The 13,852-nt window shown below is 41.5% G+C and overlaps 1 protein-coding gene across 7 annotated transcripts in view; it reads left to right on the forward strand.

Annotated features, from left to right (window-relative positions):
* Positions 1-13,852, forward strand: part of brsk2a (BR serine/threonine kinase 2a) — a gene marked incomplete at its 3' end in the record, with an annotated part of 207,061 nt that overhangs the window by 129,196 nt on the left and 64,013 nt on the right. The gene's annotated exons all lie outside the window — the stretch shown is intronic.

Here is a 13,852-nt window from a genome sequence, read left to right on the forward strand (position 1 = left end):
CTATGACTGGACAGGTGTTTTCCAGCTCAAATCTAGTCGAGGTTTTCCCATATTCCCATTGTGTCGCAACCCATACTCTCATGTGTCTGCTCTTCGGACTGCATATTTGGCTGTCAGACTGTCAGAATGATCGGGCTGTAGCTTCCTGCATAGCTCAGGCTGTGAAATGTCACCTTTTAATATGCTAATGTCTTGGGTCCCCGTGGTGCCATTAGGGGAGAGTCTGACTCGCCCAGACAGGTGTGTGTTTGTGTGTGCGTCTGTGTGTGTGTGCATATGTATTTGCAACACTCCTGATGACAGATATACTTTGTATGCATGCATACACTCATAGACAAATATAGGCCACACACAAATGTGCAGAGGAATGTGTGCACATGTGCCATAGCAACATCTGCATGTTCTTTAGTATGAGCATGTGCACATCCTCCACGACCTATGTCATCCCTCTCCGTCTGTCCTTCTTATGACTGGCCTTGGGAGTCAGGGGTCTGTGGAGATGAGGAGATGGGTTGAATTAATTGTCTCGGAGTATCTGGCAGAGAGGTCTTTTCTACACTCTCAGTGTGTTGAACTTTATATAACTAATGCTGAACTCTTTATTCCATAACCCTACAGACTGTGACACTAAGGACCAGAAAGACATTGAATTGTCTTGGTTAATGCATGCGTCTATGAACTTTATGTCAGTTTGTAACCAGGGAATGAGCCTTGACTACTTCAAAGAGCAAGTGCGGCCCAATGTTTTTTCACTTCTAAGCAGAAAAGCTAACAATGGAGTTACTTGAATAATAATAAGAGTCTCCGTCAGCGGGAAGTGGTTGCCTGTCATGTTTGGAATGAGAGAGAAAAAGACAGAGAGAGAATACACAGTACGTGCACATATGACAGTATGTCAGCAGTCTTTCGCACTGAGGCCAAACTGAATGAAGTAAGGCAAACCGATACTAAGAGAGAACCAACATTTTGTGCATGAATCTGAGTGCTTGTGGGTATCTCAAGGGAATAGTTGATGTTTCTGAATCTCAGTCAGTTCTCTCTCTACCTCCCTCTACTTTGGACATGTCTCTATGAGATCAGGCCATGAGGTTGAGAGAAAGCAAAAGGGAACTGTAGTAAGAAGAGAGATGGACATGTTGGGAGAAACCCTGCTGGGAAAATATAACACAGATGTCTTTGTCAGGACACCACATCTCTGTGCATTTCTTGTCAGAAGTTCCTGTTTTCTTCTTGATCTATTAACTGTGACATTCCCACATATGGCATGGCCCTTTGTGTTCACTTCCAGCGTAAGAGTACAAATCCAGCTTCCATTTCAACCATATCCCTACCGCACACACACACACACACCCTGCCTTAATTCTACATGGCATAGATTCAACATGATCCATATTGACATGACGTGTTGGGTGCATATCCATGATGGGAATTACCCCTTCCACCACAAGATGCTGCACTGTTTGACTGTTGAGGTCATTTCAGAACAGTGAACCTATTGTCATGTTCAAGAAATCATTTTGAGATGAGCTTTGTGACATGGTGGGTAATCCTTCTGGAAGTAAATAGGTGCACTGTTGTCATGAAGGGATTGACATGGTCAGTAACAATACTGAGATAAGCTGTGGTGTTCAAATTGGTTCAAATTGGCCTAAATGTGGTAAGAATTACAGCATTATACCTCCAGCAGCATCCTGAGCTGTTGATACAAGGAAAGTTGGATCTTTCCTTGTATCATGGTGTTTTTATGCTGTTGGGTGGTTGGGTTGAAATTTGTTGTAAACAGCACGAAAGCATAGATCTAAGTCTTGCAGCAGATTCATCAGTGCAGACAGTGTTTTTCCAGACAAATGGAGGACAGAAGTGTCAGGCATAAAAAAAAGAGCCAGAAAAAAACTGTCTAGGCAACAAAGAAGTGGTTAAAGAAGAAGCACATTAAGGTCATTGAATGGCCTAGCTAGTCTCCAGACCTCAACTCTACAGGAAATCTGTGCAGGGAGCTAAAGCTTCAAGTTGCCAAGGGGCTGCCAAGAAACCTAAAGTATTTAGAGAGTTTCTGTAAAGAGGAGTGGGCCAACATCCTTCCTGAGATGTGTGAAAATCTGGTGACCAATTAGTCTTGGTTGTGTTTTGCTTGGGGATCAAATACTGTATTTCAATGACACGTAAATTAATTTATAGCTTTTGCATAAAGTGTCTTTTTTCTGGATTTTAGTTGATATTCTGTCTCTCTAGATTAAAATGAAACTACCATAACATTAGAGACATTATGTGATTTCATGTAATCACATAATGATTTTGAAGTTTTCCCTGAAAAAAAGAGGATTCGCTGTAACATATTTCTACCATACTGCCTGTCATTATACTGTATATGAAAAAAGCAACTCCGATAAATCTGCAGTTCAGTCTTAGGGTGAGTATTATTGTTATTAGCCGTTAGCAGAGGGATCAGGGTATCTTTAACATGCAGCAGTTGGTAGTTGCTGTTGATGCCTGCTCTGTTTTCTTCCTCTGAGCCAGCGAGCTGGTGGCTGCTGCTGCTGCTGTTGGGATAAGGACAACTAATTAGCCAGAGTGACTCCCTCTCTCCTCCTGAAGCAGCACAACTTCAAAGTCACTCTACTGTCCCCAAGCTCAGAGAGCGAAAGGAAGAGAGGGAGAGGAGGGATGAAGTGCAGGATGAAGGAAGATAGGGAGGGAAGAGTGTGAGTGGGTCGGGGGAGGGTTAGAGAGGGTGGTGAATATGAAGTTGGAACATTTTACATGGATGTCTTATGAGGTAGACATTGCTACATAGCCATGCTCATTTTGATAGCTTTTAAAGACCATAAGGTCAGTAAGGTGGTTTTCTAACTCTGTCCTTGATGTAAGTCAGCTCAGTTTAAATGTGAAATGTGCACCCAAGAAATTGAAAAGTAGTTTGGAGATGCAGCAGTGTGCAGTATAATTGCCCCCTTAAGCAAATATTTGAAACACTGCACTGAGGACTATAAGCCGAGAACAGCACGACAATGCCACAGCTTTGGTGCGAATAAAGGCAGAAATATTTAGAGTTAATTAACAAGATCAGGGCTGTTTGATTATGTGGATTTTCACAAATGAACATATCTAGTATAATTTGTGAAGTCTACATGTCTTAGTACATAATACAGATGCCTTGAAATGAAAGAAAAACTCCTTTTAGACTGTCTATATGACACTATAGTATCTGAGTTTTAAATGCGCAGATTGTAAAATAATAATTTCAAATAAAACAGTCACAGAAAGACAAGGAATCAAGGTTCAGCACACCAACCGACAGAGATTGTGGTGGGCGGGTGAGGAGCAGAATGCCATGGCCACAGATGAATCACACAACTTCTAATCTTGTTATCCCGACACCTCTGTGACAGCACTGTAGCTTTCTTTCTCTGCCATCTCTTCTTTTCCCTCCTAATGATTATAGATTGTCCCTTCTCTCCCATCTCTGTATTGCCGCAAGTGAGTTGGATATAGAAATGCCTCCAACATACACACATCCTCTTTAACTTAATGTGTGTTTATCTGTTCGTGTGCATGTCCGTGCCTCTGAGTGTGCACAGACACCCTTTAAAATAAATGGGTTTCATATATTGTGCCTTGCCGTGTTGATCCATCGGCTTTGTCTGGTGCTGAGCCAGAAACTAGGACTTAACTTGGTTTGATTTTAACAGGTTGACTGCACAGAAAGACCATAGAATTACCAACTTTGTTTCTCAGCTGTGCTTCCGCTCAATTCTGCTGTTGATATAGAGTATGCTTAGGTTGGGTGCTTGCATGACATGCATATGCATGCTACTGGACACGTTGTAAATGTTGGAAAGAAAAATTCTTCTGAATTGGACTGCAACAGTGAAGATTTCGTACAACTGGGAGTACTTTTACCATCACAGAGCAACACAAAGTGGCTCTGTCCAAAATAGAAAGAAAAGTGGGGGATCCTGTGGCCCTATCGAGCATGGATTATACGAGCATCAGTGTCTGTGTTTGAAAAATAGATGCCTCACAGGTCCTCAGCTTGCAGTATTGAAGAAGCCACCAAGCAGAGTTTCAAAGAAAAGCTGGATCTAGGGCTGTCCAAAGTTAAAAACAACAAAGACTTTGGACAGAAACTCTCACAGACACAGGTTTGAGATCTTTGCATTAAATATTTTTGAGACATAAAGCAAATAAACGATTTTATAGGAGTGCATGACATCTGTCAAGCATGTGGAAGAAATATGATGGTACTGATAAATTGGAGGATTTTACAGGATAAAAGATTGCTCCATTTTGCTACATGCCATACGCTATGGGCACAGCTTGACTGGAGACATTTTTCTCTATCAACAGGGCAGTGACCCGAAGCTCCAAACTGTGCAAGAAATATAAGAGAAGAAGTGGTCAGCTGGCTTTTTAATGAAGCAGTCACCAGATCTCAACCTGGCTGAGCTGTTGTGAGAACAGCTTGATTCTAAAGTTCTTATCAAAAATATGAGAAAAGTGCCCCGTTTCTTTTTTTTTTTTTTTTTTTTTTTTTTTTTTTTCTTTTTTTTTTTGGTCTCCCAGTTTCCTCACAGCATCCTGTAGGGACCTAAAGAAGATTATTTTTTCCCCATATTCGGCCTTGTTCTTTGCCCGCTATCAGTCACGATGAAGGACACTCCAATTGCTTTCTAATCATCCAAATCAGTTTTTTCACAGTCTGTACTGAGTGGCAAAGAGGCTCTGATGAAATGGAGAATAGATTTTGCCTCCAGTGCCCGAAGACTGGTTTTGAAGTTGAAAGAAAGTTTTAGCCTTACTTGTGCGACTGTATAACTCATGGGTCAATATCACTGACTGAAGACACCAGACACTGAGGTTTACACACTTCTGACTGGTACTTGGAATATTAAGCATCCGGCACGTAAAACTGTGCGGCTCTTGACTGCTGCTTTGCTGCTGCTCACTGTGGCGACAAAGCTCATCAAACACATGCAGTGTTGTTTGAGTGATTTTACCTTTCATATGCCTTATCCTGATAAAACAGAGATGGAGTGCAGACTCGAAATAATGAAATGCAGGATAGCAGAACAGAAGATACAGCAGGATCCCCCATTGAGCTCGACAGGAGACAGACAGACGTCTGAATCGATGGCATTTGTTTCCCCTCTTCAAAGGCAACAGCTGCTGTGTTGTCAGATAGATGAGAAAGCTTTATTTGCGTTTTTATTTGTTGTTGCTTTAGTTTTTTTTTCTTTTTCTTTTTTCTTTTACTTTGTGAGCAAAGGGCATATTCTTTCCCCCTTAAGTAGGGAGATGATTTCATTGAAGAGATCAGCTGAGTTCCCCTCCACAGTTCAGATAGCTTTTCATGGCTATTTATTTATGCTTTTCTCCCTGTCGAGCGTGAATTTGTCTTCCTTTTCAACCACTGAATGTTGGTAGAATCCTTTATCCACCTGTTTAAGTAGGTACATCGTGTTCCTTTTAGAGGAAAATACTCCAACCTCTATCTTTACTTTCATATTTTACGTCCAATGTGCTGCATAGAATTCTCAACGTGTTCCCTATATAAATATGCTTTTGGCCCATAGCCCAATGGCCTGTGATTGGGCTTACTGCAAGATATCAACCTCCAGCACGATGCAGTTGTCTTCATTATTGTGAATAAATTCACTACTATTTGTACAGCATGGTGGAAATTTAGAAAAGAGCAAACATTAGCACGATTCCCATTTAGTGTTGTTTATATAATTCAGCGTGCGTGCGTGCGTGCGTGCGTGCCAGTTTTGTTTTTTGACCAATGAAGTGAGGACATCAATTGGTAAAGTATCTTCCAGGCTAATTTGCATATATTTACTCGCTTTTATTCACGTTTAGCTGTTGCAAATAAACACGTACATTTGCTCCAAATATGTTAATGACTGGTCAGTGTGTCGAACATCAAAAGCAGAACAGTTTTAACTTCATCAGCTCCTGCATCTACATTTCTGAGGGGGATTGTTAGCTAATGACCCCGTTGTGCGAACACTCTCTCAAGGACGTTCTTTCCTCCATCCTTTTCTCAGTCACATACTATACATGACTACAAGGCATAAGTGCAGGCGTGTACTGTAAATTAGTTTGGACACTATATTATTGCATATGCCATTTATATAATGAAGTGGTAATAATGCGCAGTACTAACAGAGAACTTGCGCCCGTTGTGTTTCTTTAAATATGTCTAATACTCACTGTATCGCCTAATTAACAAGTGTGAATGCTAAAACAACTCCCTCATTACAATGTGAGATTCATTCTGAACTTATTTCCAAAGTTTTGAGCTAATTTAAGTTGTTTCAGCTGACCACTCTTACTTATTGACTTCTCTGTCTGTCTGCAGTTTGTGTCAGTAAATAAGTCACGTATTCATATGTGAAGTTAATTAGTTGGTAAGTAAATCACATCAGCTCATCACCTATGTCTGCCTGAATTACCGCACCAAATTATCCCTGTCAATTTTTCATTACCTACTTTCTGTAAGTTGTTGTTTTTGCACATCACTTTACAAACCAGTGCAAACCAGAATGACCACTAGCTTACTAGTGGCAAAACTAAACATTAACGTTTGTGTGTGCAGCTTTTTCTTCTAAAAAGAATTACAAGAATTTAATGTAAATAAGGCATTTAATGCAAATTTGTCAGAATAGTTAGATAATCCACTTTCCTGAACAGCAGCAGCAACTATTTTATTAGCCTCAAATATAGACAACAGTAAGTTATTAGCTTTACCCTAGTGTAAGTGATACTGTACAGGCGACCTTCAGATCTCATCATTACATTCTGTTCTGAGCTCTACCCTCAGTGTCTATGAAAGCCACTTCATTAATCCACATTTCACATCTCTCCACAATCCAAGGTCACCGTACCAGTCCCGTCTTGTGAAATTAGTGAGTGACATAAACGAATGAATTGACAATAACCAAAAAAAAACCAAAACAAAAAAACTTTGCTGCCAAAGCGATCCACTGCCTGCCTGTCACTGTTAAATTGCTCGTTCTGCATGTGGCTTTCGCAGAAAAAACATGCATAGTCATTCACATAAGCAATCACACGTCGTCTCTGCGACTCTTTAGCATGTCTCCTTCAAGCGCATCCATAAGCTCATGCAGTGGATTTGAAGAGGTTTTCATGATTAGACCCAGTGTCCGCAGGGTCTAAAGCACCTCTGCTATTAGACATTATTAGGACCAAGGTTATCCAGGGACATGTCTGTTAGGGTGAAATGATATGGCCTGCCACTGGTCTAAGTGCCAGCCTGATGAATCTGTCAACAGCACAGGAACACATCACAGACATGATTAGAGAGATAGAATGAGAGAAACTGAGAATAAATGAGGGCCAGCAGAAGAAGATGAAGAGGAGGAGTGATACCAGAATTGGTCTTGGGTGGGAAGGGGTAATGAGCACAATTTCAAAGGTTGGAAGATGGATAAAGGATAAGGACTAGCCAGCTAGCAGAGACTATGTCCAGATCGATTTACATGTCTCTGGCATTGATCAAACTCCCCCGTGTAGGGAATTTACCTCCGCTTCACAAAGGATGACTGATAAAGTGATTATCAGAGAAAAACCTGCTGCACTGACTGACTGCGTATGTATCAGTGTATTTTACATTTGTGTATTTGTGTGGTCCACAAGGACGGAGAAGTGATAAACAGAAAAAGATGAAAGTAGAGAGAGATTACTTTTTTCAGTTCAAAAACTTTCACTGAAATGGGATCATACAAATAAATGATTTTATTTTGTGTTTGTTTTGCTCCCAGTGCGACCAGCTCAGCTGTGAGAGAGAACGCAGCTACCTAATGCGCACACGCCTCACCTCAACAAACACTGTTAAATCCACTGCCCCGAGCCTGTCTTTGTAAATTTCCAAACCAATTTTGGATAAGCAGGTTCCCCCAGAAGCACACATTAATATCATCTCAAAGTTAGTGATTATTCCCTGCACAAGAAGTAGATTTGGGACACATTACAGACTGATGCCCTCTGCGATGTTGTAGCTTGTAGATAGTTTGTGTTTGTCCTTGAAACAGATGTCCTTATATGCTGGTTACCAAGACTGACATGCAGCAGTCTTCAGCGAATCAACTCCTTCCAACTAACATGCATGTGCAAGAACACAGACACACACACACACACACACACACACATGCTTGCATGCACACCAGCTTGGCTACCTCCTGTCCCTTATTCTGCCCTACTGGCTCACTGACCGACATATGGATGGATGGAGGTGGCTCTTGGCTTGCCATGATCAGTGGAGTGTATGTGTACAGTGTGTGTGCAGCATAGAGTAATGTATCCACATGTCACAAGTATGAATGCTGACAAGCTGACTGGTTTTGTCTGTGAGCCAGTAGCCAAGCTGTGTTGTCTCCTCCCCTTCTGCTCCCTAACAGTTAGACCAGGTCTCCTTCTCTACAGCCGTTACCCCATCCAGATCTTACGCCTATTTTCCCCATATGTTAACTGTTCATTCTATCATTACCCTAAAATAGTAACTATATATATAAATGTCATAATGTAGAGTGAAACATGATATCTACTTGTATAATGTTGAAGACTGGTAGATTAAGAGTAAAAACTGCTTTGTTTAAAAAAAGTAATCTTTGAATTATAAAGCTGAGCTGTATGAAAATACATATTCGGGGGGGAAAAGACGTTATGCTGTAAAGATAACGATCTCTGGCACAAAGCTGTTAGAAAACAATATAATAGATTAATGTTAAACCATGACTCATGCCATCATAATCCTATATTTTACACATCTTTCAAAACGCTGAGAAATATGGAAACATAAAAAAAAAAATCATTGTTGTCAGTTAATGTCGATATTTGGTTTGTTTTGCGAAGTAAAGCTATTAAAGTGGAGAGGTCTCTCGCGTCTTTTGATGCTTGTAACTCGTTACGTTGCTGCCTTGTGTTATCATTCACACTCTGCTTGGTGCATGGCAATGTTAAACAGGTTGTCCTTTCCCCATGTTGTGTTAATTAACAATAAAAGACCCAGGAGATGGGGTGGTGATGTGCAGGGAAGATGGCTCAAGCTGGCACCACTGCTCCTCCCCCCATTTCATAACACTTTTCTTTTGCTGTTCTCCGTTGGAGAGAATTACATGGCTTTTCCTTTATCCCTTCCACATCCACACACCTTCCCCTGTCTCTCCTTTGTTTTGTTTTTTTAATCCACCCAGCAGCTTTTGCACGCACTACGGCCTCACTGTTAGCATAGCCACCCTTTTTTTTTTATCTGACACACATGGCTGCCCTGCTGACTTTGATCCTTAGATCTCAGTATCAAGGGGCCATTCACTCACTTGCCTGGGGAGGTGACAGAAATGTCTGTGTTTTCCTTCTGTGGGGTGAGAGAGGCCGGCTGGAAAAATGGTGTGAGGTGCAATAAGTGGAGAGTGAGAGATGACAGAGCCTGTGATCCAGTATTTCACCCTTTGAGATTTTGGGCTGGCTTCTGTGTTTGGTCATTCTGTCACATGCGACATGAATCTAATTTCTTTGCGTCTTTGTTGTTGTCTGCATGCCTGTAATCCCCTGGCCTCTATCACTGGCCATGGTGATAAAACTATTGATGTTGCCACTCATTTGTTTGCTCATCCATTCGGTCATTTAGATCCAGGGCTGTAATTTAACAAATCAATAGCAAGCTGATGGAACTATGCTAAACTGGCTGCCATCCTCTGAATTTGGAGTGACACCACTTACTCCTTTTGTCTTATTTTTCCAAGTAGCTACAGCCTTCTCAGCCTTTCTCCCTCACATATGCGTATTATTCTATTGCAGCATCTACATTTTGCTTGCAAATTGTAGTAAAGGTAATAAATCATATAAGCTGTACTTTTTAGACCGAACAGCATCAAGACCATTAGGACCATGAGCCTTTTTCTTTCAGCATACAGCTTGCTTTTTTATTACAGCTTAACTGTAGTTGCAGTTGTCTTAGTTAACATCTTTAAAAAAAAAAAAAAAATCACTGTTGCTGTTCCTTCCTATTGATTCATCTATTGTGGCAGGATGTGACACTGATGGGAAAGCCTGTGGGTCGAAGTGTGCCAATCAGCTCTTTCACTAACAAGCTCCTGTTCTGATGTCTTCTGCTAATGATGTCCACTTCACAACAATAACCACACTGCTTTACATTCGACCCCTTTTTTCTGGTGAGGCGTCTTTTTTCCTGCCTTGCAGACCCGTTTTGTTATCGAGAAATTGACCAGAAATTGCTGTAATTTGAACTGCCAAACAAAAAAAGAACACAAGACAAGATAAAAAGAGTGTCTTCATCTAACCTCTGTTTAGGTGCATGTGTGCATCTTGGTGAACAATGTCCAAGTGCCTGCTAATGGCAACTGGAGAGAATTGTCCACACTCACAGATGTGAAATTTAATGAGAGACTGTGGCATGCACAGGAGCCGGGCCAAGATGGGGAATGGCCACCTGGTATTGTTTATTACTAGCATGAAGTTACAGAGTGTGTGTATTTGAGTGAGTGGGCAGTTAGTGGCTGTGTGGATAAATGCAGAAACCGTTGGTGTTCCTCCTTTGTATGTGTTTCATGCATTAGGTATGCATGAATCCACTGCATGAACAGAACACATACTGTGTGACCCCTTTTCCAGAAGAAAGCAAATGAGGAATAACCGTATTTTTCCAGTCACCTTTTGATAACTGTAGGATACTTAAAGAAAAAAGGCATTACTAGAAAGAGCAAAGGTTGCTTCACAGATTTATAATAGTATGTTAATCAACACCAAATCTTGCAATAAGCAGACTGTTGTTCAGTTAAGTCTTCACATTAAGCCTCATTTCTCTTTTTTTCAATTAACTAAAAGGAGGTGTTAAAAGAAGCTTAGGATGTCGGCCCTGTAGGATTTCGACAGCTCATCTCGAGTCCTGGTTAGCATTAGTCTCCTTGCAGGGAGCCTACTGCCAGCTAGCGAGCTAGCCACCATGGGCTCATTCTTAACAACGCACCTTAGCCTCAGGTGAGAAAGTGGCATAGTGTCGTGCTGCTGATAGCACTCATTAGTGTCTGGATTAACCCTGATTAGCCTAGCTTTTTCTCATGCTGCTTCTTCATACCAGTGGTAATTATCCCTTTATACCCTTTTCAGACTCAGACATGTGCCTAGTTTTTCTAATATATTTTATATAGCTTTTTATTCTCTTGTGGGTTTTTTTTTTTTTTTTTTTTTGTTAGGCCCAGCTTGAATAATAAAACGCTGCACCGCATTTTCTTTGGAGAGACTGAATGTATTTAAGCAGTTTTTTTTAATTGTGTTTTTGCCAGATACAAAGTTATTTGCCTGAAAAATATGAATTGTGTGTAAAGGTATACCACAATCACAGACTGAGCAGAGACCACCAACAAAACCTGTTTTGAAATTAAAGCATTGTGAGTATAAGATAGAACTTTATTAATCCCTCGGGTGGGTTCCTCTGGGAAATTCGACTTCCAAAAAGCACAGCAACGACTGAAGTTACAGTTACAGAATTGTTATATATATATATATATATATATATATATATATATATATATATATACACACACACACACACACACACACACACACACACACACACACACACACACACACACACATACATATATATAAATACAGAGACAAATATAAATAAAATATACAAAGGGGATAAATAGAATAAATAGGAATAAAAAATAAAAATACAAGTGAATTGCACATTTCAAGTATTGAGTCTATTGCACTGTTGACTATTTACAAAAAGTATTGCACAAGGTATTGTACAGTGAGGTGCAGAGGCACTACAGCTTAGTTGTTCCCCCCTCCTTTGTCCTCCTGTTTCCCCTCCCTCTCCCCTCCAGAGAGGAGTTAAACAGTCTGATGGCGTGTGGGACAAAGGAGTTTTTAAGTCTGTTAGTTCTTGTCTTGGGGAGAAGCAACCTGTCACTGAACAGACTCTTCTGATTGTTTATGGCCGTGTGCAGAGGATGCCCAGCATTGTCCATAATGTCCAGCAGTTTCTTTAATGTCCTTTTCTCTGCCACTGTCACCAGAGTGTCCAGCTTCATGCCGACCACAGAGCTAGCCCTCCTGATCAGTTTCTCCAGCCTGGATGAGTCCTTCTTTGCTGTGCTGCTCCCCCAGCACACCACAGCATAGAAAAGTACTCCAGCAACCACCGACTGGTAAAACATCCTCAGGAGCTTCCTGCAGATGTTAAAAGACCTCAGCCTCCTGAGGAAGTACAGTCGGCTTTGGGCTTTTTTATACAGGTGCTCTGTGTTGCATGACCAGTCCAGTTTATTGTCCACCCACAGCCCGAGGTACTTGTACTTGTTGACCACCTCCACCTCCTCCCCCTCTATCTGAACCGGCAGTGGACCTTCTCTGGACCTCCCGAAGTCCACAACCAGTTCCTTAGTCTTTGAGGTGTTGAGTTGCAGGTGGTTTGTGTGACTCCATGCGACAAAGTTCCTCACCAGACTTCTGTACTCCTCTTCCTGATCATCCCAGATACACCCCATGATGGCCGTGTCGTCTGCAAACTTCTGAATGTGGCATAATTCAGAGTTGTAGCAGAAGTCAGAGGTGTACAGGGTGAAGAGAAGAGGGGACAGCACAGTTCCCTGTGGTGCTCCTGTGCTGCTGACCACAGTGTCAGACGTGATGTCCTTCAGCCTGACGTACTGTGGTCTGTCGGTGAGGTAGTCGGAGATCCAAGCCACCAGGCAGGGGTCCACCTCCATCCTGTTCAGTTTTTCCTGAAGCATACAGGGCCGGATGGTATTAAAGGCACTGGAAAAGTCAAGAAACAGGATCCTGACCGTGCCTTTTCCCCCATCCAGTATATAAGTCAATAAGACTTGGAGATCTGTGCATATTACTTATTGAACAAAGAGCTTTGGAGAATTTAATGAGAACATAGTTAGCTGGCAGATCACAGTTTTGACTTCATTCCACACGAGTGTTCATAAAGCCAAGCCACGCTGAGTATGACATTAAAGCAATGTGAAGGCTGTCACAGTCAAATGACATAGTGAAATTGATTTTGATGAGATTGAGAGAGGAGCCTTTAACTCGCGCTGTTCTTTCATCTTCATCCTTGTCAGTCAAAGTTAGATGCTGAAGGTGGAAGGGAAGATGGGCAAGAACTGTGGAAGGGTGAGCTGATGGCCGAGAGGAGACCAGGAGGACAGGGTGCTGAAGAGCAGTGGTGGATTCTCTCGAAGCGGGTTGCATGCTGATTTTCAGTGGCAGCTGTACATGCTGACAAAGACCTCTGGAGATGGTGATACAAATCCAGAGTGATCAGCTGGATTTTGGTGAAATTTTGCTTTGTACAGTGTACATGTCACCTAGTAGCTCTGTACACAAAATTAAACAAAAGGGACTTTAGTTGTCTCAGCTGTCTGTTTCTTCTGGACACAGTAGTGTTTATATTTACAGTACAGTCAATAACTCGAGTGTAAAGAAGCCTCTTGTGGGCAATGTTCATGTACCTGAGTGCACATTTTGACCCATATTGACCTATGCTTTGTGTTGTTGACTGTGGGTAAGAGCCAGTCCGTGGACAGTGTTCAAATGTGGAATTCCTCACATTTCTTATCGAAACAAACAGACTTGTGTTCACGTCAGGAAAACCAATGGATTATGAAATGTTACAGTGTTTTCAAGGCTTGTTTTGGAAGAGAATGTGTAAGATAAGGCATATGCAACCTGTTTTCCATCTGTTTTTGAAGCAAACATGAGATAGCAGTTATTACTGGCTGGGAAGCTAACCAGCTCAGAGTCTGATCAAAGCTTATCTTTGTCCGTTCTCTCACTAGAAAGTAACAGT

The sequence above is a fragment of the Rhamphochromis sp. 'chilingali' genome (genome assembly GCF_963969265.1).
Source record: "Rhamphochromis sp. 'chilingali' genome assembly, chromosome: 2".
In the NCBI taxonomy this organism is placed as follows: Eukaryota; Metazoa; Chordata; class Actinopteri; order Cichliformes; family Cichlidae; genus Rhamphochromis; species Rhamphochromis sp. 'chilingali'.